Raw genomic sequence first — 27,463 nt, forward strand, 5'->3', positions numbered from 1 at the left:
TTGTATAAAGAGCTGAGAACAGAAGGAAAAAAGAACATATTTTTCTTTTTTTTTTTTTTACTTGATTATGAAATAAGAACAGAATAGTTCTTTGATTATTACTAGTGCTAGGCTTTCTATTTGAATGATTTCCCTCATCTCTGTTATGAGCAAGAGGCAGGAAAAGAGGAAAAAACCAACTAAACCCGGCAGAGGCTGATGTAGCCACCTCAAAGCATGAAGTAATCAGCCAGCCATCCTTCTGGTACAGGTGTGATCAGTGAGGGGAAATCAAATGACTTTACCTTCCTTTTTCGTTTTAAATTGTGGGGCTTTTTCCTTTGTTGTACACTAGTGGGGTCTGTCTGTGTTCTGTTCCCCTTGCATCCTCAACTTTTCCAAATAGCTGAAAGACCCAGTCTTAAAAAAGAAAGTTTGGATACTCAGGGTGATTAATAAAACAAGGTTCCGCAGGCTTTGCTGCAGATCATTTGCATAAGAAAAAGCTATTAAAAAAATAATTTACTTTTCCCTGAAGTACTAGAGCATCTTTATAACAATTTTTTCATCAGTCTTTCTGTAAGTTGCATAACATCTTTACTATGTTCTCCCCTTGTTAGTCTCTGGGTTAAACTTGAGGGTGGGAGCTGAGTTAGGTTTGATCTGAACGAAACACCATGAATATGCCTGTGTAACATCAAGGGGAAGTCTGATGCTGTATGTAAATAATGAGCATCCTTCTATTTCAGATGGCAATGAAAAGGATGTTAGACAATTTCTGTTCACATTTAGAACAGATAAATATGAAGATGACAGAATCAAATAACATCCCCGGGGCAGAGGAGACAGGCACACAGCTGTGCCCACCTGAGCCAAAGTTTAGGGGTGTGGGTGGCATTCAAATCACAAAGAAGCCACAAACTGCTCTACGTGAGTTGAATTTTGTTTGAGTTTTGATTTTGAAAGTTTTCACTTATTTTCTGTCAGCATCATCCTGTTTCCAATATGATACTAATTAGGCACCGTGACTGTCAGTGCTCCTTGCATTGCTTCCTAAAGGACCCAGGCTGGATATGGGGGCACAGTGCCTGGGCAACAGGTTCCTGTCCCCAGCTCCTTGAGTGACAAGATTTTACAGGAAAGGGGAGCCTGGGTGGAGAAATGATGTCTAAGAAGACAGACGTCAGACCTCCCCACACAAATGAGGAGTTAAACAAAACCTTCCCCTCTGTCTTGCTCCCAGGCAGGTCTGGTGGAGACTGCCTAAGACCTGCAGAAATATTTAGTACTGAGGGGGTTTTTGTACCTTTTTTTTTTAAAGTACAAATTAAACACCAAACCACACTTTGATGTTGAGTGAACTTTCCATTTGTTTAATGATCTGAAAGTTTGTTCAATCCCCCCATTTGTTGCTTGTTAACCAAGAGCTGCACCACCATTTACTTCTACAGCTGCCAACCAAACTGGCCTTAATAACTACCTGCCGTGGTCCTGTCTCCTTCCCTCGCATCAGAGGCTGTTCTCTATCAAGAACACTCTTTCATCAAGTGCATTATTGGCTAAAAATAACAAACATACTTAACAGCCTGTTTTCTACAAAACAGACATGATTTTTTTTCTATATATGAATTTTTCCATCTGCCTGTTTTAAGTGGCATCTTTTTTCCTTCTGTTGTCCTTACTTCGTATTCTTCACAACCCTTCACAGTCAGAGCATTTGGTGGCCAAGGAACATGAATGGTAAAGACACAAAATCCAGTTTATTCCTTAAATGACATAGCTCCAGCTGAGCAATCAGACTGAGGGACCCACACACTGACCCACTCGCATTCAGCTGGATTATGGATAAATCCAGAGTTCAGGTATATTTTATATCTATGATTCTATGATATTTTCACCATATAGCTACTTTCCTGTATTAGCCTTCATGCAAATGGGCTTCATAGTGAGAACAGTTGAAAAAAGACTTGGAGTCTGAAGGGTCTGAGCCCTAGCTTCTGTGTTATCAACTGTTATCTTGGTGGTTGAAAGAAACCTAAGAATGAATGGATGGGCATCCAGAACTGCAGGGTCCCAGCTGTTCCATCAGGTGATATAAACACTCCCCAAAAAACCTGTTTTCAGAGCTACTGGGAGGTTTGCCATGTTCTAATCAAACTGGTTCTTTATTCCTTTAGAAAACTCCAGCTTCCTTCTAGCCTCAAATTACAAAACTGCTGCAGCAGCCTGCAGAGGCATTTAAAAGAAAATTGTACCTTTGGATGGAGAAGGAGGAGATGAAGGAGGAAACAGTTTCCACAGGATAGCTTGGCCATAAACACTCACCAAATGTTTTGGTCAGATGCAGCATCATCATTTCCTTTTGAAAAGCAGGATCAAATCCTGGTTTTGTCAGCGAGTGGCTTCCCATTAGGATTCAGAGGGGGTTGGACTCAGACAGTCTCTAGGTCTTTTCAGTGAGATCATGACTTGGGCTTTGATTGGCAAAAGAAAAATGAAAGCACAGATGGTGTGGGTTTTTCTTCCCTGCCGCCCCTCTGAGCCTTTCAAACATTCCCAAGGCACCATGCCTAGAGTCTCGACATGGATGGCAGCAGAGGACAGGCTTCAGAGCAGTGGCCTGTTCAGGTTCCCTTCACAGGCGCTTCACGCTGGCTTCTGCTTGAAAGGATGCCTCCAAGTGACCTGGGCTTTACCAAGTTGCTTGACCCAGTAGTAAATTTAGCTGGAAGGTATGTGTGTCCCTCACAACCCTTGCACACCATCAGCTGTACCTCCATCCCTACCCCCACCATTCAGTTTTTGCCGAAGAGAACTATCAGCACTATTCACTGGCACCATAACTGCAAGCCAACCTCCGTTATTCTACTGGCTCCCTGAAGCTGTCTGGGGAGACCCCTGTCCCCAGGAATGTCTTCTACGTCTACCTGATCCCCTGCCACATGATTCAAATGGGCTTCCTGGAAATCCCACCCATTATTTTTAACACCTTTTCCGAAGAGCAAACCCCCAGCTGCTTACAGCCATAATCCTGCCACTGCATTTTAACAACACATTTGCCACAGCAGCTTGTTGAACTCACAGCTGCAGGAATGGCAGCTATGTGCTTGATTAAACTTAAGCCGTAACTCCTTGAGAGTTTCAGACCAGAGGGATTGCCTCATGAACTGTCAGTATCCTGTTCATCCTCAGGCTGTTGCACTTGTCTTGTTCTGAGCTCAGGACTTTGGGTCCTTCCCATTTTCACTCAGAGGCGCAGGCTCCATCAGAGATGCAGAAACCACCACAGCCCTCAGTAAATTGTCCCAGTCACACTCACTCAAAAAGAACATTTCTGGTAGATTTGTATCTGACTTTAGCTTCCAACCTTAATTTTTGCTTTGTCCCCCTTAGCAAGACCAAACAGCTCAGCCACACGTGGCACTCCCCCTCGTTTCACCATGTTTATGCAGTGTAATAAAGCCGCTTCTCAATTTTCTTTTTGACAAGTTAGATGATCGCTTAATTTAATCACATCACGTTAAAGTCTCATGTACCAATGGCTTTTTTCCTAATCCACTGGCACCTTTATGTAGTTATAACCACAACCACATAAGAGATTATCCTGAAAATATTACTATAGGGAAGATCAAGCCCCCCCACCTACTGATGCATACTAGTCCAAAACTGGAAATAAAACGACTCCAGGTGTGGTGCAAACATGGGCTTCCCTCTGAATTTCCCTTGAATTTGTTAAGCATTCAGCTGGTTTGTATTTGTTTTGTCTCAAAAAAAACCCACTACAGGGTGTCTTTTCATCTAGATGAGCATTCACTTCCCAGCTATACTTGAGCTCAAATGAGGTTTAAACTAGCTCTCAGCTGCAGGACCTATATAAAATCCACACACCCTGTGCTCAAGGAAGGGAAATACCCTGCTGGAGATGTCTTACATTTTTATTCAAAGGAATGTGAGATACATTTTTCAGCTTTCCAGAAGTATTTTCTGCTGCTGCTAATGCTTTCCAAGGCTCAATGCAATTACTTGTTAATAAAAACATGTTTTAATATGCTGGCAGAAAAATTGATACCATTTCCATCCTCTGCCTTAAAACAAATGAAACGTAGGCAGGAATTGAGCTGTCTCATTCCTGAAATGGGAAGCAGATATTTTTTGAAGTTCAGATCATTACCAAGTATAATTTTCATATAGCAAGTTGCAATCTGACCTTGTGCTATTACTTCTTCTCTGGTGTTAACTTTGTAGGGGTGGTAATACTTGCAAAACCCAGAAAAAGGAATATAGTTTTAAAATCTTCTGCCCTCCTCACTGATCGAAGTGGCCATTATCTCTAGTTTATCACCATAGGATCACTCTGCATGAAAACATGAAGCTGTGCCTAGCACAATAAGGCTGTGGAATAGCACACGACCCATGTGAGCTGACTCTGGCCATTCCTGCTAACCAGTGACAGCCCTCTGAACAAAGGGCTGCACCCTTCCACTGCACGAAACTTGAAGCTGCCTTTCCTCTTTGTTCACACACATTTGTTTGCACTTAGTGGGATCAAACAGCCTACAAATGAGCAAAATGTCAGTCATCCCCAATGGCTGTTTGAGGCAAGCTGCTAGGGAAGCGGCACTGGTGATTCTCCTTTCCCCACCTTTCATTCCCCAGGGCATCAGACCTGACAGAGGTTAAACAAAAACTGGTCCAGACCAATCTGAAGCTTTCAATTCCCAGTTATTCTCGATGTTAAATCTAGACAAAGCTGTTTACTTTGATGCAGCATCTCTCTTTTACTTGGAACAAGGAAAGCTGAGTTAAGTTCCTGCCTCTGCATGAAGGCGAAGGAGGACACATCTACAAGGATGCTCTCCAGATGCTTTCCGGGCTTATATCTTGCCAGGAGGAGGGGGGAGGCCCTCCTCAGGTATGACAGCACTGACATGGGAAGGGAACGAGACTGCTTTTCTAATCTAATGCTTAAGACTCTCAGCAGTGCTATGGGATAGCACCACTCCACTGTAACAGTTCATTTATTCCAGAGAATGAAATAATATCTACAAGTGATATAAGATACAATTAGGCCAGAATACCTGAAGGTTCGGTCTCTAGTTTATGTGAAATAACCACTCAGATTGACTCACTCAGAGAATGGAACCAAACTTGGACATCTCACTTCTGAAGGGAGTGCCTGGAGAGGAAGTCACCTGAAACGCCATTTCTGGTCCCAATCACCCAGAAAGACTCATTTTCTCTGTGGAAACTTACTCAGTCTGCAAGAGATGTGGAGAGGGGCTCAGAATAATAGGGGCTGCAGAGAGGTTAACTGATAAGAGAATACACGGCTAAGGCTCATGTAACCTTGCAAAGACAAGACTGATCTTGCTGCCAATAAATTCAACATAGGGGCTGGGAAAGGAGAAGGATAAACACAAGGGAAGGAGAAGAGCTATCTGTGCCAAAGAACAACACTGACAAAGAATAAATAAGTATGAGTAAACCACAGAAAAACTCAAGCTTGAAACTAAAATTTTCCTTAACTGCCTTCTCTGAGATAACAGGAGGAAAAGAAAATAGGAACCAGTTTAGCTTTAAGATGAGGCCTGCTAAACTGGGATTAGAAGGGATTGATGGTAATAGCAAAGGGCTAGATACAATGACCCAGAAGGTTTACCATAGATGCCTTTTACCAGGTTGCAGCAGCACCACTGCAGAGATTTTAAAAGTGTAAGCTCTGGGTGGGAATTTGCTTTGTGGTTTTCCCACAGAGAGCCTGGCTGATGTTAGGTATGTGCCAGGATTTAAATAAACCTTTGAATCTAGTACCTGCAGTACTACACCTATGCCCGGATTTTCAAAAGCACATAACTAATTTGAAAACTTGATCCCTTTTTCAAGGCCTACAGAAATCCATATCATACAGAAATCTGAGTCCTTACGTTTGCTTTGCATCCCCCAAAACAGGGACAGAAATGATTCTTCATATGGTTGTCAACTCTATGGTACAGTGACTAAATCCTACTCACTAGGAGGGGGTGGTGAGGCCCCGGCACAGGGTGCCCAGAGAAGCTGTGGCTGCCCCTGGATCCCTGGCAGGGTTCAAGGCCAGGCTGGATGGGGCTTTGGGCACCCTGGGCTAGTGGCAGGGGGTGGGACTGGATGGGCTTTGAGGTTCCTTCCATCCCAAACCATTCAATGATTCTATTTATACATGTATTTAACTATATATACTAATAACTTCTTTTCATAGGTAACTAGTAACTTCTCACAGGGACAGAGTACTTCCAAAACATTTAAAAAGTAAATTCAAATAAATTGTGTAAGGTTTTTCTTGAGCAGAGAATACATGGTGGGTGCCCTTGTTCAGTTCCCCCTCTATGGAGTGTAAATATCACAATAATGTCAGCACAAGCCCTGCACGAACACCAGCTGCTGCACTGGCCTCCAGCTTGCCCTCCTGCCATATCAGCCTTCAGCTAATGTCATGAGCCAGTTTTGTGATGGTCAGGAGAATTCTGTCCACTGCAGCTCAGATGGTTTTGTCTCAGTCATATTTCTTCTCCCACTGTGCTCTGTCAGGTTTCATTGGTCTTTTTTTTCCCCTTTACCTTGTAAACTTTCAATTAGTACCATGCACAGCTTAAATTAGGAATTGGAAAAAACTCTTAATATTAAGCATTTCCAGGGAAGAATTTATGAAAACCTGCAGTGCTCTACATGGATGGTTCAGAAGAGAAGTAATCAACCAACTCCATAAATGTCAAGGGGAGGATTAGCCTTTACTTCTGATGAATCCAATTCAGCAGCCACATTAAAAGGTGCCTTTACATGTGGAACTAAAAGGACTATTTCCTGCTCTAACAAACTCTTCAACTTTCCTGTTAGGGGCTGCAAGTTTACCCCATGCAAAGATCTGGCTAATTACTGTAAAACAAAACAAAACAACAACCTTTCTGCCCCTGCACCTCACCTCCAACCCCAAAGCAAAGCCAAACCCACCTTGATCTAAAAAGGTTAAAGTACCTTTGAAGATCATCTGTCCCCTTGCTGAAGTTGACAGAAAAGGGTTTTGGCTGAGTATTTCAGACCAGCAGTTATATATATGGATCTTTACTTTGTTTGGATTCCAAGATTTCAAGGTGTACTTTGCAAAGCTGTTCAGATGGAGCCTAACTCTCCAATGTCACTTACCTTGGCAGGGATATTTTCTTGCAGCTCAGTAACGTGAAGGGCTAAAGGCAAAGCTTGATTACCTTAGATACTCCACAAAAGTACAAACAATAAGCAAATACAGACAATAAGCACACAGATTTCTTGCCCCCTTTATGCATCTACAGTAACGTGTTTGGTAAAGGTTTGACTGAGGAACTGAAGTCAACAAAGGAGTCCCCCCTGGAACAGCAGACACTGAAATTCTGTCTTGGTTTAAGAGCACAATAATATAGCACATAAGTTACTGCAGTAAATGTGGGCTGTAGGACTTCACACAGACAATCCACAAGACATTTCTAATCATTTCACTGGACTTTGGAGCCAGCTGTGAGTCAGGCAGGATACCCTAAAGGTAGCAGCCTGCATATGCGAGCCAGTGTCACAGGCGGAGGGCAGCAGGAAGGGGCACAGCCTACAGCTGGCTACCCTTGGGTGCAAGTGACTGAACGATTGCAGTAGTTGATATACCACTTCTTTCAGTTATGGATTCAACGCACAGAGCAGAATTTAAAAGATAATAGATAATTTCTTGAGAAAGTATGAGTCTATTTGAGCATAATTACAACAGTCTTACCGTGTGTCAACGGGCTGATCGGCAACGATGAGCAGGGAGCTGCCGGCATCACCAAAGCAGCAGGGCAGTGCTCTCCCCAGCCTGAAACGGTTCTGTTGTGCCCAAGAAAGAAGGGCAGAGTCGGTTGGGTGCTGGTAACAAAGGGTCAGCCAAGAGTCCCATGAGCATCAGACAAGTCCGTAGTGATGAGGTAGGTCCAAAGTCACCTGTAGCATATCACAGCTGATCTTGCAGACAAACAGCCAGAGCCCAGGGCAGGGAAGAGGATGCACAGCCTGATGGCACACTCAGTGTGTATTTTCAGGGCAGTAAAGGCCTTCAGATGCTTTTTCTCAGAGTGCTGAGTATATCGGTGCTGTCATTACTTCAGCATCCATGGTGAAAATTAATTGCACTCCAGCAGAAAGGCTTGAGCATTCTGGGGAAAAAAACAATACAATTCTATAAACTTCAAGTGATTTTCTCTCTTTTTTCCAACATAATTTTCTTTTTAAAAACATGAGCAAATTAATACTATACAATCTTTATTCAGGCAGAACAACACAACAGCTCTGGCACTGAGAGGAAGCTCAAGTGTGAGAAACAAGCTCCTGCTTCCTGTTCACAGGTAAAACCAAAAGAAAGGGAAATACACTATCATGAGAGCGGTATAAACTACTCCAAATCTTCTTTTGCAGTGCAGATATTTCAACGCACCCAAACAGTATTAAGCTCTTCGTTTGCCCTATAAACTGTGAGACAGTAATTCCACCGTCTGTCAAACGTGGAGCAAACAAAACCGAACTGCTCACTGAATCAAGAGAGGAATGGATTGTGAGCAGCACCACTGATTTTTGCCCTCTTCTTTGCATCCTCAAGTAATCCAAAGCTGTCAGCCATTAACATAAGACCACTTCTCACTGAGCTATTGAAGTAGCACATAAGGAAATCAAAGCTCTTGTTCTCATCTCCACGGGATAGCAGAATGTGTGCAAGATTCTTTGGAAGACTAAACCTACACTTTATTGAACTTAGTGGACACCATTAATTGGGCTCCACAGAAGCCAACACGCTACAGAAATCTCTAACTCCAGGAGCAGGGAAAGGTATACCAGAAATAAGCACGGCTGCACACTCATGTGCATCTACAGCCGGTGTGCTGGCACCGATTGCTATTTCATTTTGAATGCATTTCTGAACTGTTCCAGTCCTTGTTTTGGTAAATGCCTCTCCTCCAGTCTTGACTGCTGCATGGGGAGATTGTTTAAGCAAACTAAACATGGTGTAGGTGAAGACATCCTCTAGTTTTTCCAACAATTCATTAGCCTTTTTGTTTGCAGCTATTACTGCTTTTTTGCAGCACCGTGTAACCCCTGAAAAGTGAGGACTACTTTCTCCAAGCATCATGACTCCCTTTAAAAAGCTTCATTCCATTCCTAGTATTTGCTACCATTTACTCACAAGACAAACATGTAGCAAAGAAGGGGTTAATTTTCCAGGAATATTTTTGTTTAAAGTGAGTTGGCCAAATGTAGAACTAACCTCTGACAGAATCTGAGTAGACTCACAATGCATGAAATTTAAATAGAGAAATTTCTCTTTAAAAAGTCCCTAGAGTCAAGAGAGGTCATTGTCAGAAACCATAACTAATGTAGGAAAATGGAAGAGCATCATAGAAAGTGAATAGTCCTTGGCAGCTGTCTAATGGAGCTTCTCTGCTGTAGTGCTCAAGGCTGACCACCACTGATTTTGCTCCTGATGTATCACTCCCTTCAGTCTCACCACGCAGCTCTGAGCCCCTTTAGCATGTAGCCGAGCTAATTGTGATTCAAATCATAGAATCATCATATCCTCTGCATTGGAAGGGACCTCAAAGCACATCCAGTCCCACCCCCTGCAATGGGCAGGGACAACCTCTACCAGCCCAGGGTGCCCAAAGCTGCATCCAGCCTGGCCTTGAACCCTTGCCAGGGATCCAGGGGCAGCCACAGCTTCTCTGGGCACCCTCCCCACGCTCCCCGGGAAGGATTTCTTCCTATTCGCCAATCTAAATCTCCCCTCCTTCAGCCTAAGGCCATTCATTCACTGGCTCCCAGGAAACAGGCTGGAAAGTTAAGTTCTGCTTTAGCATGGAAGAGCCTTTGAGTTCAAGTTCGTCCTTTCCTGCTACACTCCTTCCCCCTTTCAAAATGAAAGCCACAGAGGAACAGAAGACTAAACATATTTTAAGACCCCAAATCTAAATCTGGTTGAATTAACTCTGGCGCACAGCAGGCAGTGACACACAGCCGCAAGGTAGTATCTAAGATTCATTACCAACTCACTGTTTGTGCTTCCCTATACATATATCCTGGGCTCAAGGCCAATAATGACCTGTCCTGTATCCCTCCATCTCTCTCTTTTGATCTCTACCAGAAGTTGCTTGCCTTGCCAACCTCATGCAACAGGAAAACTTCACACAACTAATGAACTGCCACGGGAACGTGGCACTCATCAGATCAGCTGCAGGAGAAGCCCTGGTCCTGAAGAGATAAACAGCTCTGAGAAGGAGCCACAAGGAGTCACAGACCAAGGCTCAGGGCTGCAGCTGCCTCTGCATGCTCACAGCAATGCTCAGCTCTGAAAGGGAGAGCGGCTGCCTGAAATGGCACCGTGTTCAGCTGTGGTCCAGTTGTGGAGGCCCCAGAATAGAAACCGGCCTCACCTCCCGTGTCAGTAAGAGTTAAATGTTCTGAGGACACTGCAAACCCGTTCCATCCTCTATGGATATTAACAACCACAATGTTTAATCCTCATTGCCAAAGGACATAGGCTGTCAGTACTTTGGAGATTTTGAAGGGACTGGGTGCCAGAATTCTTCAGGCTCCCTCAGAACAGTGAGTTGGTGTTTAAGTTACATGTCGCACAGAGCATAGTTCAGGCAGACAGATGTGGAGCCAGTGGCACTTCATGGAGCACATCTGCTTTGCAGGGCCACCTCCCTTCATCCCTTCATTCTGCTCTTGTTTTGACCGGTGAAGGCAGCCTCTGCACCAGGAAAACTGCCAACAACAAAGGTGTTTGGGAGAGTAAGGTGGCCTGCTTAGTCAAAAGCACAACCGAAGCTCACAATGCGTTAGAGGCCAGCCGAAAAGAAGACTTTTTTTCCTCCACTCCTCTATGTTTTAAGGAGGAATTTCCATTTGCTAGTAAAGTTTTTATACCACCACATAAAACTTGAAGGAGAGGGGTGCTTCTGGGTAGCATCTGGTATAAAAAGAAAGAAATTGGCAAAAGAGGGCACTGAGCCCGCCACTGGCAGAATAGAGGGAATGTGACAGCAAGAGAAGAAGAGAACATAAGAGAAATGCAGATGAGAAATCTAAATTTGATGCGATGAAACAGGAGGAGATATAAGAGAAGTCCATTGAAAGGAGGTGGTGGGATGATGTGGTATGTTCGGTAGCATCTGGAAGATACAAGAAGAGGTGAGGGAACTGGGACAAGCAGGAGCTCTAGCTTTCAGCAACTGTTGTAGAGTAAGAAAAAAAAAATCAATGGAGAAAGAAAGAGCTGCAGCTGCACTGACATATTTCCTACCCAGACTGGAAGATCAGCCTTCAAAGTTATTGAGTAAACTTATATTAATAAAAACATCATAAGCTTTTCTATTTTTATATTGCCAGTTATATTTTCAACTCATGAGATCAAAGATACTTTCAAAGGCAACAAAGAAAGTTATTAAAGAAATATTTACAGACAACATATTAACGGTGAAAGACATTTTCAAAACCTCTCTATGGAAGTAGTCAGCTTTGAATCAGAGGAGCCTTTCAGCTGAGCTTGGATTACAGCAATTTCTTATAGCTGTTTTATTCTTCAGTACATTCAAAGAATTGGGCATTTGCCAGCTCAGACCTGAGCTTTGCTTTGCAAAGAAGAACACACCTTGCCAACACCACTTCTCAGGAATTTGGCAACTGGCCGTATTACAAGAATCTGAGAACAAAATCACTCCTTGTGTACTGTTACATTTTGGCTTTTATCACCACTACAAAAGCTTATGAGTTTAACTACCCCTTATCAGCAAACACCAGTCTTTCTGATCAAGAATTGTAGCTTAACTGACAGACTTGGTCACTCTTATTTGTTGGTACCTTACTACAAAAGTATCCCACTGAATCCCACATCGGACATCTCTCGGGGCTCTTTTACTGAAGAGCAACCTGCCTTAATCTGCACTACTTTGTGTCAGAGCCCCAAGTCTCCTTCCACTTGCCTTAGTAGGCACCTGCTTCTGCTCAGGGAGGATGAGTTTTAGTTTGCTCTTGCACTTAAGCCTGTCTGAAAGGCATGGCTGTGGCCTCAGAGCCCATGTTACCACTTCAGGCACACTTTGTTAGCATGCATTGGCAGCCCGCCCTCACCCTATTCCCCAAGAGGAGTGTAAAGGCCAAGTTTTATCTTCAAGGAGGTGAAACTGCAATAAATGTAACATGAGGACGAGGGACATGCCAACAGCCTTTTGGGCTGAAGTTGGACACTGAACAATTAGGTGTGCTCAAAGTTTGTAAGGGAAGAGCCAGTAGAAAGAAAAAAAATAAAAAGAAAGAAAAGGAAAAGGTATTTCATGGTCTCTGGCTGGATGACCCAGTCCTCACCAGCAGTGATTTCTGGACCAGAGGTACTTCATAGCACAGTACTGAGAATATCATGTGCACTTATACCTGTGTCACCTGATGGAGGGCAAAGCAGCACAAGCAGCTACACAGGCTCTGCAGCCTCTTTGAAGAGCTGGTTTCAAGCTGGCTTCTCAGGAGTGACAGATCCATGGGAGTTTCCAAGATGTGAAAAAGTAGAGATTTCACATGTCCAGAAAGTTCTGACAGAATATAGTTGAACACCTTTAAGTATCTGAATACACTAAAAATCTGCTATAAAACCTTGTAACTCAGAGACAATGTACCATGAACAGAGTGGGTTTCCATGCAAATTGCTGGAACGTTCCTTCTCAGTTTATGCGTCATTACAGACAGCTTAAAAAGGTTTTACAGAAATACATTTCAGTCTTGAGACACTAGTCGTCAGCTATTCAAAGAATAAGAGAACTCGTGGCCACTTTAGTATCATTTAGAGATGACATAAATGACACTGTGAATCTTGGAGGGTGTTGGAAGTTAAATGGTTGGCATTAGCAAGGTAGGGCAGAAATCTGCTATCATAAACACAGATTTTGCCAACATTTACTTTATTCTATACAGAAAGGCAGTTGTCCCTATTTCAGATTAGGCAAATCTATTTGCATTAAATGCAACAAGCTCTATTTTTGGCAGGGAAAACCCCACACAGAAAACTGGGCAAGTGTTTTTAAAAGTATCCAACACACAGAAATTAAAGGGGTAATCCCAGCTTTCCATGGCCAACAGGGTAAAGATGGCATTACTGAATGCGACCAAAGGTCCCCAGAGCCCTGAACCCTGGGCAGATGCTAAGTCAGGTGACAGCTCATGGAGGCACGTTCCCCAGCATTTCCTCCAACCTTCCAGTCCACAGGAGCAGTAAGATTGCCGAAAGCCCCCTCCTGCCCTCCCGCTGGTGTGTTATTCTGTACGACCTGTAGCTGTAAAAGCGTCTGAAGGCACTGTGGCACTGAATCGTCTTAGAAAGCAAGGACAGGATTAACGCACTCATGATGGATGAAGTGATTTTTCCCCCTCAGTGGTATTTCAGCAGCATCTGCCGACTGATGTGGAAGTACAGATAATTTGGGTGCCAAACAGCAGTCTTCTGACACCCTCATATTTTTCTTCAAAGCTTATGCAACCTCCTAAGAACTAGCAGACTTCAGAGCAGAGTAGGGCTGTGTTTAGCAGCTTCTGATGATTTCGTCGCCCTGCACTGTACCATCTTTACCCACTCCAGATGAAGTGCTATTGCTTCTATTTTCCCTTCTCGGCCAGGAACACGCTCTTTCTTCGCATAATCAACTAGTGGCCCAAGAGCTAATGAAGCTCCCTGCCCTGGTGACTGATTCAATGATATATAATAATACTGGATGGACTGATCTTTAATATAAGGAGAATAGAAAGTATTTGGGTATTTTGGATGTTAGTGGAGTACAGCTGTAGCTGTTTGAGCTGTTTTGTTAGAGCAGCTACAGAATTTAACCATAACAGTGGAAGAGCCTTGAAGATAAAGTGAGGACAGGGAAGTAATAAATAACGAGACCAATGACCAATTAAGAGCCAGAGAGAGTATATCTTGTTTTCAGCTAATATATATATATTAAAAAATGAGAAATTTGGCTTTAAATGGTGCACACATTTGGAGTAGCGATCCCCTGTGTGCCCAGAGCTGCAATAAAGAACACCTACTGAACAGGCACCAAGGCCAGCGAGTTGTGATCCCGGCTTTTCGAGGCTTCACTATGCCCGTGGGTGTTCATGCTATTTCACATACCTCTCCCTCCCATAATCACTGTCTGTACAGCACTTGTCCACTTCACACTAAAGCTTGTTGTTGACCTTCTGGAATATGCCTGGTCCACCATTTGTGTTTCGTTCACAGCTTCTGGAAAAAGCCTGACGCAGAACTTCGGTCAACAGAGTTAATATACAGAAGTAGATGGCAAGATTAAAAGCCAGTCAGAATTTATCAAAGCTGAAGGTGAAACAAAAAGATTTCCCAGAAAAATGCCACTGACATTTATACTAAAGAGGGGAACAAAGTCCAGATCTGACATTTAAAAATAATGCCACCTATGTAAAACCTGAAGCTCATTTTTTACAGGCAGTGGGAAAGCTTCAAGGCAACTCCCCTTTTCCCTTTGTTAATTGTGCAGCCTTTCATCAAAAAGGATTTACTTTTTTTGCCTTTTCACATTCTTTAAAGTGATATTGAACGGTGGCTGCGCAAAAGGCAACGCAGCAAGAATTAAGCGACTGGAAGAGATCTCAGCACAGGTACCAGAACATCACATTGAATTCCTTTGGTGCTTATTTTAATAACATTTATCACGATGAACTCTTAAGTCATTACAGAGCATGAAATATGCAGTGCCATGCTTTGCCATTTAACATATAATTTATCTCCTCATTGCTGTGACGAAGACATTATTACTTTTTTTTAATAACTCCTTATCAGGCAGGTTCAGCCACATACCGGTGGTTTTATTACAAAACTCTGCACAACACTCATAATCAGGACCTGATGCCCAATTTTTTTCCTTCATTACTAATAAAGAAACCAAACAAACCAGGCCGAATGTCAGAGTCACTAATCAACAGTTACCTGCATGTGAAAGGTAAGGAAAGGAGACCATGCTTGTCAAAGACCTTGTTGCCAGGCTTTTTGTCCCTCCTTGTCTGCTCGAATACTTCCTAGACCCCAGGGTAAAGGAGAAGGGGTATTTCTTTAGATGCTAAGGTCAAAGGGGTCCTCCTCTGACATACTATACACAAGACAAAGAACTTCACCACATCTTTTCTGCACCAGACCTATCCATTTGAGATTGAACTACAATACCTTGTTCAGCCAGACATCTCATCGTGATCTGAAGTGACTCGACTATTTATTTCATCCCTAAATACATCACTAATTGCTCTCATTGTGCAAGTGCCCTATGTCATTTCTCAGCTCAACCAGCATTCACGTTCAAACATGCTAAATGTCCAGCAACAGCTCCCCAACCAAAGGTGCCAGGACTTAAAGACATACCTGGCCTGCTGCAAACAGCACCTTCCCTTCCCAGGTTGTTAACGTGAAACCCTATCCTTTGCCATCAGGATCCAGTTTGGGGATAAGCCCTGGTGATGGAGGATCTCAAACAACAGGGAATCCTGGTGTTTACTCACTCTCTCTATAATTCACCAGTGTGGCCAGTACACAAATCTAATGGAAAATGGAGATGGACCATTGACTATCAGTGTTTAAATGCAAACACAGGTCCCCTGACTGTAGCTGTGCCTAATATAACCGAATTAATTGCAACTATTGAGGAACAGGCCCACCCTACTTTAGCAACCATTGATGCAAGACACGTTTTTTATGGTTCCAGTCCAAGAAAGTGATCAAGACCGATTTGCATTTGTTTGGGAGGGACAACAGTACACTTTTACCCACTTGCCTCTGGGGTACAAACCCTCACCTACCCTGGCTCACCATGCCCTAGTGCAGGAATTGGCAATAATCCCATTAGAAGAGGAGGTCAAAGTCTATCAATATACTGATGACATACTAATAGGGGGACAAATTACAGCCTCAGTACAGACTATGCAAGACAGAATTATTCATCATCTGGAAAACACAGGCCTTCAAATACCTAATACAAGCTCCTGCTAGTGAAATTAAATTCTTAGGCATCTGGTGGAAAGGAGGGTCAGTTTGTATTCCCCAGGACCCCCTCTCAACACTAGAATAGTTAAAAACCCCAGAAAACAAAAAGGAGTTGCAGTGTGCCCTGGGATTGTGGATCTTTTGGAGGAAACACCTCCCAGACTTTGCAATAATTGCGCATCCCTTATATGACTTGTTGCAAAAAAGAGTAACATGAGAGTGGTAGTGGTCAGGTGTTTGCTACATGCACAAAAACCAGAGGAACAAAAAGGTTACCTGGAAGAGGAGTGACAGAAGCAATGGGCAGGCAGTCATGGGTGCCCAGAAACTGAGCTACACCACAGTACGGTGCCCGAGGCCACAGCTATGGGGCCCAGCACACATCCTGCTCCGGGGCTCAGTGACTCTACAAAGCCCAGATGAGCAGCTCCAGAAATAATTTTTAAAAAGCTTTCACTGTGTGGAAATCTCATTTACTCTTCCTCCCACTTCAAACACAATAGGCTCTAAGCACCCCCAGTTTCATCAGCTTTTAAACTCTCCCCCACCAGACAGATATTTAAGAAATATAAACTTTACTTATAACTCCTTCTATTGGCAACTAAGTGATTGAAAGAAATAAATCTCCAATATTAGTTTCCTTTTTGTACACTTGTTCTCACTGAAGGGTACTTAGGAAGCTATTCTATTTGTCACAGTACAGTAACCCAGCACTTTGGGAATCATAATGTATCATTTGGTAGCTTTGGTGGATAAATAGCTATAATTTTCATTAGTCCTCCTTCAGTAAGCTTTCCTGGCGGAACACGAGACGAGGCAGAGCGTGGGGTTCTCCGTCACCACAACTACGGCTTTGGATCGCTGTGAGATAAAATGGTGGAAATGATGATGATACAGATCATCATACCCTGGACACACATACTACACACAGCAGAGGAGGGACCTGGTGTATAACAGATGCTTCTGGATTCTTCTACCAGCTGCTCTCTGTGGCAGTCTGAAAGAGATGCGGCCCCACCTTGCATCGGTGGGGACAGCACTGTGAGTTCCCACCTGGAGACAAGGGGCTGATCTCTCTTTCCTGGGGATGCAAGTGATGGACTGTCCTGTCCATGTGTCCGGATCTGATACTCAGCTGCAGGAGCCAGCGAAATGCTATTAAACCTGTGTGCTCTGAACACGGGCAAGTACCCATCTGCCCAAGACACACAGATCTAAACCAGGAATAGTGGTAGAAAATTTTCAGTATCTCAATAGCACAAAAATTTCAAAACATTTTCATTTGTGCAGTTCTCCCCACTGAAAAAGAACAATAAAGTGCACAGAAGCAACCTGGAAATTAATACTGAGTGTAAGTGTTGTAAGTTGCTCTCTGTTACAGTTCTGCTGATGAAGTTTTAATGTGATATAGCCTTGATTTCAGGGGCAGGTGCCCAGATGCCCTCCATGGGTCCCACCCGCCCTAAGTTCTTCCATGACTCTGAACCAGTATTGGAGCTTTACTTACAGGTATTTTCTGTCTCATCATTTGCCAAACCAGAATACATCAATTTATACCTACACCATGCTGGTATCACCCATCAACCATCTGCCAGCCCTGTACGAAACCACTGTGATACTAAACATAACCCAAACCCCACAAACCTGGCAAATGTGAGAAAAATGGTTAAGCAAAAGCATTTTCTTTCCAGACACGTCTGAAGGCACAGAAAATGGATCCTTCCCCCAGCTGAAGCAGATTTCATCTCGAGCATCTGATATCTGATAGAACACTGTAATTGACAAATTATCATGGAATAATTTTTACCACTAAATGTATCTTTATAGATTTCTCAAGTCTCGCTGTGTTTCTAAGGGCATTAATGCGATCTCTTAATATCTCAGCTATCTCTAAACAGAAGGCAGAAGCCCTTGATTAAGTAATTAGTTATGTCAGTAGGCAGAAATCATCAGCAAAATTATACCTTCCTTTGGTATAAAAGAATCAAAAAAAACCCCAGAGAATAGATCTGTATTTAAAAAAAAACTTAAAAAAATCTGTTCATCGTTGGTCAATATTCCCCTTGGCACTTGGTACCCCTCTTGTGCAGGGGGTGAACAGCTTACAGCCCCCTCCCAGCACAGAAAGTACTCGCAACCTGGGGAAAAGGCCCATAAGCAGATGGTACCTCCTCGCACGGACATGCTGTCACTTCCCTTGATTCGCCCGTGGGACAGAGGACAGTATGTCCCTCTCTCCCTGCAAAGACCAGAAATTTTGTGAGCTTGTGTGGTCCTGTTTACCCAATTAACTTATCTTTGGCTAGAAGGGAAGATGTGGTCGGGCTTCAAAATCTGTTATAAATTCTCAGCAGGGTAACGAAGGCAGAAAACACATTGATCTGTCAGACCACATTCACAGAACCAAGGATCATTGAACATTTCCTTCTGCTAAGGAATTCACTGAGAAGAGATATAGCTAACCTTTGTGGTTTTTTCCATCCACTTATAAAAAGCACAATAACCACATCTTAAAGGCTGAATCGCTGTGAGAGCAATCTTGAGAACTAATAACATGAAAGCCAGTATTGATGAGACCAGGGTGAGAGAACAACTATGCAGCTGCTTTTCGTGTAAACGCAGGAGTGGGAAGCCTGCTCATTTCCTTGTGGGCCAAAAACGATCCTCCGGGGATGTAAAGCCCACCAACTGTAAATCAGAATCAGATCACACTGGTTTACAATCCCTTCCTCTGCTTTCACAGAGATTACTGTAGCAGTATCACATCACTTTTTATGTGATGTCCATCTACTCTTCATAATAAGATTTGATAAGTCCTTAGATGTTATTTTGACTCCGTGCACACACAGAAGTGGATCTCCCCTTTCCCCTCTGCTACGTGCTTTACTTACTTGGCATTATACAGGCTGTGTCTAGGTTGGTCTCAAAATGCACATCACCCAGTTCCTGGCCCTACACATAGAGGATGGATTTTTCCTGCTTCCAAACAAAGCTTTGACTTGCCTGAGAGAATCTCTCTCTAGCAGGAAGACGATGTGTGCTTTGCCAATGCTACTTTGTAGTTAAAGGAAACTTCCTTAGGATCAGGGTTGCATACAGGTGGACAGTGAGAGGTTTCATAAATCTGATCATGTTCCTCATGCAGCATCATCACGGAGAAAGCAATATAATAGTAGTCCAGTGTGCTGATCCAAACCCCACTGATACTCCTTAAGTGTGTGGCCTGTTCGGTGGTTTTCAATCTTGCCTTTACCATTATCACCACATGACAAGAGAGAACAGACCTTTCTCCTTTTGAGCAAGTGAACCAGCCCTGCCACCAGCTGACGTGACCTTAGAGGCAGTAATCAACTTTGTGGGCTAGTAAACCTTTGCTGCCTACCCTGAGAAAGGAATCATCAGTGAGGCAATATGGCCTGTGCCATAGGGGAATTCAAAACTAAATGTTAATGACTCTGACTTAAAAACTTTGCACTGGGTGGGAATCCTTTTCCTTTTTTTGGACTAACACTGCCTAGATGACTGGAAGTCCTTCAAGCAGCCTTTTATAGAGGTCATGGTGAGATGTTCAAAAGCACCTCAGCTTTCCCAAACACCCCTTTTTCTACTTCAAAAATTACAAACACAGTAAAAAAAAAAAGAAAAGAAAGAGACGGGATTGAAATAAATATTTGTGTAAATTCTATACATGAGAAAATTTCAGCATGGTTGTGAAACGGGTTTAGAATCAGTTTCAAAGGAACATAAAATGGCTTTGTAATTACAAAATAGATTTGGAATGATTGAAGTCAAGTACATTTTCTGAAAAGCATTCTAAAAATGTCTTGGCATTACAGAGCCTTGGATGTTTGTTTTACATTCTATCTTGGGAGAGATAAAATCTGCTTTTTTTTCCTAGACATTAATTTTTGCTATAAAGTGTAATGAGAAAGTTAGCTGGATGTAGCAGAAGCGATGTCCTCATGCCCATATAGAAGCTGTTGCAAGCAGCGGGCTACCTTCCTGGCTGGAGAGCTGATCGGCAGGTAGTGCCACGGCAACCGAGGGGAAGCAAGTACACAGGATTACAGCCTGGGGATTAGGGGAGATGGAGAAGCAACCCCTCTGCTAGGCAGCCCCTCGGGTTGTGCAGCAGGCCTGGGGATAGCATCTCAGCCTGTGCTGCTGCTCACCAATGCCAGGAGCGCACGGGGGCAAACAGAGCGCAGAGGGTAGTGAGGGGCACTTACTGGAGCAGCCCTGGCACGTGGAACAGGCTGCGACCACAAAGCTTGCCTTAAAGAAAGGAGTAGATGGGAACTGGGTGAATAAAGAATCATGAAAACAAATGAAGAAGGTTTTTGTGCCACCTAACTTCTGTGACCTAAAGGGCTCTCAGGTAATGCCCGTCCCTCCACTGTCTCCAGAGGGAACATGGGCTGCTAACTGTAAACACACCAAATTGTATGTCAGCTAGATTTCTACAGCTAATGGCACAAATGCCCTCTTTATCTCACTCCTACCCTGAGCAGCCTAAATTATACCTCTGTAGCAAGTAACAAGGCAGCTGCAATGCAACCATTCCTCAAAATTCTGTGCAGATCTACATCTTTGCTCTTCACCAATTAATTCCTGTCCTCGTTCAGCCAACGAGTTCTTTTTCTGCTTGGGAAGAATTTGCAACATCCGTGTCATGGACATCTGAACTGAATTACTTTGGACAGCTAATAGGACAACTGGGAAAGTCCAAACTCCATGCCATGAAATATTTCCATCCATCTCAGGGAAGACAGCTCATTTTTTGGATCTCACTCTCAGTGATTTTAGTAGTCAGACTCTGGGGGGCACTAGGATCTCATGATGAAAGACATGGGATAGAAACTGCTGTTTCCCACACTCATATTTGCAGCTCTTTGGCTTTTGAATGTAAAATCAGGGCCAAGAGTAATTAAGTTTCAGATGAGCCTCATCACGCTTCAGAATTCCCCTACTTCCACTTTTACCATCTCTCTCTGGACCTCTTCAGCTGGGAAACCAGCACAGCTATCTCAGGAGAAAATGCTTCTCTTCAGTGCTGAAACTGAATATGCATCATGAAACTGCAATGTGTCAAATGCTCTAAAAGTGTCCCCCCCCTTCAGCTGGCGTAGCAGCAGTGGGGATGTGGGCCTGATGTACTGAATCTCAGAGCTGCTCCCTCCTTTCCCCTCCCCTTCTCAGAACAGTAGTTGGGCTCCTGATCCCAAATGAACCCAGAGAACACAGTGACGTGGGCAGTTTGCTGGGTTTTTCCCTGTGGCTTCTGCTCATCAGTGATTTTTCTTTTCTCAGAAGCACAGGGTGCGGGTCACGTTCTCTTACAGTCACCGTCTTGATCTTCTCTGTAATCATCTCAGCTTACAAGGACATACCAATATCCAAACCAATTATTAATTGCAATGAGAAAATTGCTCCTGAAGAGAAGTTAAGATGATAATTTCAGTTGCCTGAAACACCCACATCGCCATTTGCCCTGTTGATAACTGGAACTCAGATTCACTGCCAGAAAAAACAGCAATAATAAGTAAATCTAATTGCAAAATTCACCTTTCAGCCTGCTACATATCTGAAATATATGATATCATCTCCTCTCCCGACCACGTAATACAGTTAGCCAAAATGGCAAGACTGGCAAGTACTAACATCAAACCTGCATCCTGCAATTTAAGCAATAAAACCATCTCTGTGTAACTCCCTACCATGTAAGGTAAAATATTACAGAATGTGTGGAATTTGTCCATACACTGAATATTTCAAATGACAGTTGCCTGCTAGCAGTCTCAAGACCAAACAGTCAGACTAACGTACGTTTAAATAAACCATGCTTCTGCTTAAACGTACAGATTTTCAAAGAACACTGGAAACCAGGAAAATCTCTTCAAATTAATCACCATGAATTACTCAGCCAGTTACCATTCTAGTCATCTGTGCTTCAGAGATTAAAAGCATGCAATTTATTTGTCTGACTCTCACAAAGTGTCCACCCATTCCTTTAAGCTCTATTTTCACCATACTTTATGGGCACTGTTAGACAGCTCCACAAAAGCATGTTATCAACAAACTGAGCTTCCCAAAGTACACTGAGCAGAGACTAGAACTTTTAGGTGAAACCCCCAAGAGGGAATATTTTTTGGTGTCTTTGATAATTGCAGTCCCTATTGTCTTTAATTTCTATATTAAAAGCAGAAGGAGGTGGGCAAAGAAAATCCTTTTTCGCAGACTGATATTGCCATCTGAGAATATTATCTAACTAATTTCTGCTTTACAGTACTTCAAAAGGAACTGATATTTTTATAGATGCCTAAACTCTCATAATCTGTACAGCTGCCAGCTGTTAATACTCAGGAGAAACAGAAATTCAGTTATTTAACACCACAAAGAAACAAATCCAAAAAATCCAACATAGAAAGCACACAAAGAGAATTCTAATTTGACCTTTGTCTTTAATCCAAAGTCAGAAACTGTTTGCCTGAAAATGTGGTAATTGCAAGATTCAATTCAATCCTGCTTGGAGGCTGAGAAAGCTGATGTGTATCTGAACCTAAGTGAAGTACAGACAAACCCAGTGTATAGACACCTACTCTCACGAGCCTTACAATGACCTTTATTTTGGAAAAAGAATCAATAGCCTGTACTTCTGTCACAACAGTGCAGATATGTACTCTTGTGCACACCTGTACGGGCACTATGACCATAAAAGCGAGTTCCTCCACCTGCAAACCACTACACACCCAGCCCTTTCCTGTCTGCATTTTCTGAGCCTTCCCACTTCTGCCCCCAAGGACCTTACCTGTTTTGAAACCCCTCAGCTTGTTACCACTTGTTTATCTCAAGGGTATTAAAAAAAGAAGACACTGCTCACATCCAGACAATGCTGCTCTTCAGTGAGTCCAAGCAGTAACTGCCAAGAGAAACAACGTTCTCCCAACAGCTGCCATCCCCCATGCTGCACCCACAGTTCAGACATCCGTCACCACTCAGTTTAGCAAGAAACCTGACTGAAACCAAGTGCTCCAGCTTTCCACATCTGAGCACCAGCTATCCAAAGGCACCTCACCCGAGGGACCATTCCACCCAGCTCGCCCTTCCTCCTCCTTCTCCTCCTTCCCAGAGCGAGCCGTGGAAGCAGCAAATGCAGAAACCTTGGAGTGATTTCCTAGGTTGTCCTCTGCTTCCCACTACCAGAGTATCGCTTTGCACACAAACACAATGTTTTAGAGGTAACCAGGACACAAGCAAACAGCAAGCAGATCCTGGACACAGAGCATAGGAGGGTCCTGTTGGATAAACTTCTCCCCACCTTCCCTTGCTGCAGCTGCTCTGAAACAGCAGCCACAGAATTCCGGTTTTAATCATAGTTTTGTTCACTCTCCACAGAGCAGTAATAAAAGGTTTGACTGGGGGGGGGTAGAAATATCACAACCAGTCATTCCCACCAGCCATACATCTGGCCCTTAATTACCCTATGGTATTTATATAATCAAAAAAATATTCAACTTGTATGACTGATCATGTTGAAGTAGTGGAACGCATTAGCAAATAAATAGCAAAACACACAAATTTGTCAACAGATGGATTACAACCCAATGTAATTAAATGCAAAATAGTTCTGCTTTTAAAGCAATTGCTCATAAATTAGCCTGTCAGCAAATGTATGCAACTAATTGCATGAAAAAAATTAGGCCATAAGACAATATTATCTGCACATAGTCTTTCCAAACAATGTAGAAATGATTGGGTACATTATTAATTGAAAAGAAGTCAAACTGCATTAGTTTAATTGCTCTTTTTTGTGCAAACCTATTAGAATAATTTATACCATATTTACTCCTTTTTACATTTGATGATAGGTATTTAACTCTTGTTTGTAGACTAACAATAATGATTTCACCTTTTCCTCAGCCTAATAAATGCCCTAGGAATGCTTTGTTTGTCCATGGCAATGGGGAACTGAGACTGTGTCCCAAGAGGGTTTAAGCAGGATGACAGCTGAAGCTGTCCTCAGAGAGTCAGTCCTTTCTAAATGAACCAGAGGACGTTGTGGAAATCAAAGGCTGCAAGAAAAGCTTGTCTGCAAAAAGAAAAGACTAAACTGTACAGCACGTTCTAAAGAGGTGTATCCCCAGTGACATTGACAACCCTGAAAAAAGCCAGTTCAAAGCTGTCAGCTCTCATGTCCAGAGCCTGGCTCTGAGACACCTCATTAAAGGTTTAATCCCATGATTTTCAGCCCAGGATCTTCCAAGACCCTATGGGCGCCTGACCAAGAACCTATTAAAGGTCATGCAGAAAAGCAAGCCCACTCCCTTATGCCTGCTGTGCAGGATTTGGCACTTCTCTTTGGATTTGTGATCCCCCACTATTCTCCTGCAATGGCTGAAGAACCACGCGTGCCCAAGGCTGACAGCCATGAACACAAAGATTGCATCGATTTCAGGAAGCTTTGCTTAAGCTCTGTAATCAAGAGAGATATATACTGAGCTTAATTCAGGTTTACCAGTGGCATAAATGGGGAGAGCCTCTGCTGACATCACAGAAACTACCCTGAAAGATCACAGCTGTGATGCATTTCATGTACCTAATCAAAACATCTGCAACTTGAGTATGGGTAATGAACTGCTCACAGACAATTGGTGAACTAAGAATCATCCATGTAAATTATTCAGTGACTAATTTTGACTAATGAATACATTTGAGAAAAAAACCAAAGCTATTTACTTTACATATCTTAAGCCTTTTTTTTTTTGGTCCTTTCTCTACTTGAATTAAAACTGGCGGAGAAGTAAGAAGGACCAGAATTGCAAACAGGAATTCTTGATTTGGTGGCAGAAACACTCACTCCTCCCAAAAGCTCACAAGTGTACAAACGTGTCATCTGAACCAAAATGAAAATATTGATGATGCAGCAGCAGTTGCCACCCAGCTGTGTTGGAGATTTTTCCCAAAGCAATGGACACGAGGGGCTCCGGAAGCAGAGCCCTGCCTGTCAGCAAGCAGCCTGGCACTCAGAGAACTGCCTGGGAACACGGAGAAGCTGCGTTCAAATTCACCTCCTTGTTCTGGATCGAGAATGAAGCTTTAGTCAATTAGGCTGCAGAATGTCCACAGTAGAGTTCATAATCTCTTACTGACCCTCTTTGCCAGCTGGGAAGTTGTGGGATGAGGAAAGAAGAGAAAGTGAGAAAAGTTCTGTTGTCACCTTGGGTTCAGTCACCTGTGACGGGCACGCCACAGTCTCCACACCAGTGGATGTTCAATACCAACACATGAAGAACAACTTCTTTTCATCAGCCTGAGAGCTCCTCCAGGTGGAGCCCTGGCTCCCAGAGTGTGTTTTAGCTTCTTTTGTTCCTTAAAAGGACAGGATGACACCTTTCATATTAACATCTCACCCTGAGAAACAAGTATTTGCAGGTAGATTCAGGGTGCCATGAGCCACATTTGGGATGCAGGGATGAGTCTTTCCAATCTCCTGAGAATAAAATTTGGGTTGTGATTGAGTGTTTTAGCAGATGAAATCCAATTAAGCCTGACATAAGTCAGTAATGAAGAAATTTCCTTAGCATACATTAAAAAGCTGACATTTATGGATAACCCTCTAGAAGAGACTGATGAAATAATCCCAGGGGAAGAAAGCTTGTCATTCTCGGTGTTTCTGATCTGGGACTCCTCTTTGAGATCTGTTTTTGCCTTCAAGGAAGGGAAGTATACATGGAACTAGGAAGCTTATTGATGTCTCCATGGCAGGGTTTGGTACACAAGCGCACAAGTATTTGAGGTCACGTGCAAATGAGCAACACCACAGCTTGTGAACTGGGTGGACAACAATGTGCCATTTCATCTACCGTAAGATGAGGTTCTTTTTTTTACAGTTGGATGTAATTTATCAGTGGATAATAGTCACACTGGTCTCCACATCTAGAGCTCAGAACCTTTCTGTACATGGATCTGAAGCTGCCTATCTTTACATGCCAAAACTGCAGGAATCAATGTGACAGAGACTGCTGAGAATGCAGCTACTGCTTTGCACAGGGGGACACTGCTGGAATCCTAAAGCCACTTCTAAGTGTCCATATCCCCATCCAGGATTTAATAGAAGCAATTCTTGTGCTGCCCATAGCAGATTCAGGGGAATCCGGAACTGTTCCAAACCCACTTAAACCCCACACATTTATACTCTGGAATCTTGCTAATTTGTCTCAAGAGAGGAGAGAGCTCTCAATATTAGCCCATTTGGAATTCCTGATGGGAAGAAAACGGGGTTAAGATTTCCTCCTTCTACTCTGCAGGTCTGGAAGCTTTGTGATGATTAAGACAATGTTAATAAATAGAGCAGTGAATTAAACTGGTTTAAACCAACACAAACTTTGGTATTGCAAAGATTGTTTCCAGTTTTCTTACATTATGTTTCCTAAGCAGTTTTGGAAAGAGACAAAATCAAGGCTATTAAGATGAATCCCTTGATCCTGACAATGCAGGGGAAAGGGAGAAACTGAGCCAAAAGGAAAGCAAAAATAAGAGTAGCAAATTTGGGCTCTTCACTCCTGACCTTGTTAGTTTATAGGATTATTCCCAGCACAGAATTCACTTTCAAAATCCTTATTTTACTCCTTTGGAATGACTGGTGGCCGTTTTTTCAAAGTGGGCATTTCCTCGTGTGATATCTGCTTTACATGAGGTTTGGTACCATGATCAGAAATTTAGTTTAGCAACTCAGCTTTCTCTTTCAGCTGATCTCCTATTTCCTTCAGGCCTGCATTGTTGGGGTCAAGCAGACCTGGTGCAGAGTCCTGACTTCTCAGACCACTGGGGAAAGGTAAGGCTACAGGGTGGTGGCTATGGGTCCATTTGCATGGTGTGCACTGGTGGAATCCCCCAGAAATGCTCTGGCTTTACCCCTAATGGCATGCTAAAAGGAGGGTGAAAAAATAGCCTCTGTGACCACTTACAGAATACATAACATTTCCAAAGTGTTTTGCTCAGGACGTACCCTGTTGTGAAGTATTAAGAGTTCCTAATGTAGTGATGGAGGCATTGGGGATCTCTCTAGCAACCTCCCAAGGTGCTGCTCAGCAAAGGAGCCACCACCACTGGTATTTTCCCAAAACAGACGATTTTTTTCACCCCTTTTCACATCAGATCCAACCAAATGATCAGACACAAGCACAGACTTCCCAGCTGGCAACTTTTCAATTAATCTAGGAAGCATTTTAGGATGCCTGTTGATTACGGAAAGGAAGAAGCAGAACCACAGAGACTCCCAACAGCCTGGTAAACACCTGCACCTGAGACAGAGAGGAATTTCACAACACATAGGGCATCTGCTGATGCAAAGTTAGGTCCTGCTTAGAGAGCTCCAATATATGCAGCAAGTGAAAAATAAGCGACCACTTAACATAGGAC

The sequence above is a fragment of the Gallinula chloropus genome (assembly GCF_964237585.1).
Source record: "Gallinula chloropus genome assembly, chromosome: 8".
NCBI lineage: Eukaryota > Metazoa > Chordata > Aves > Gruiformes > Rallidae > Gallinula > Gallinula chloropus.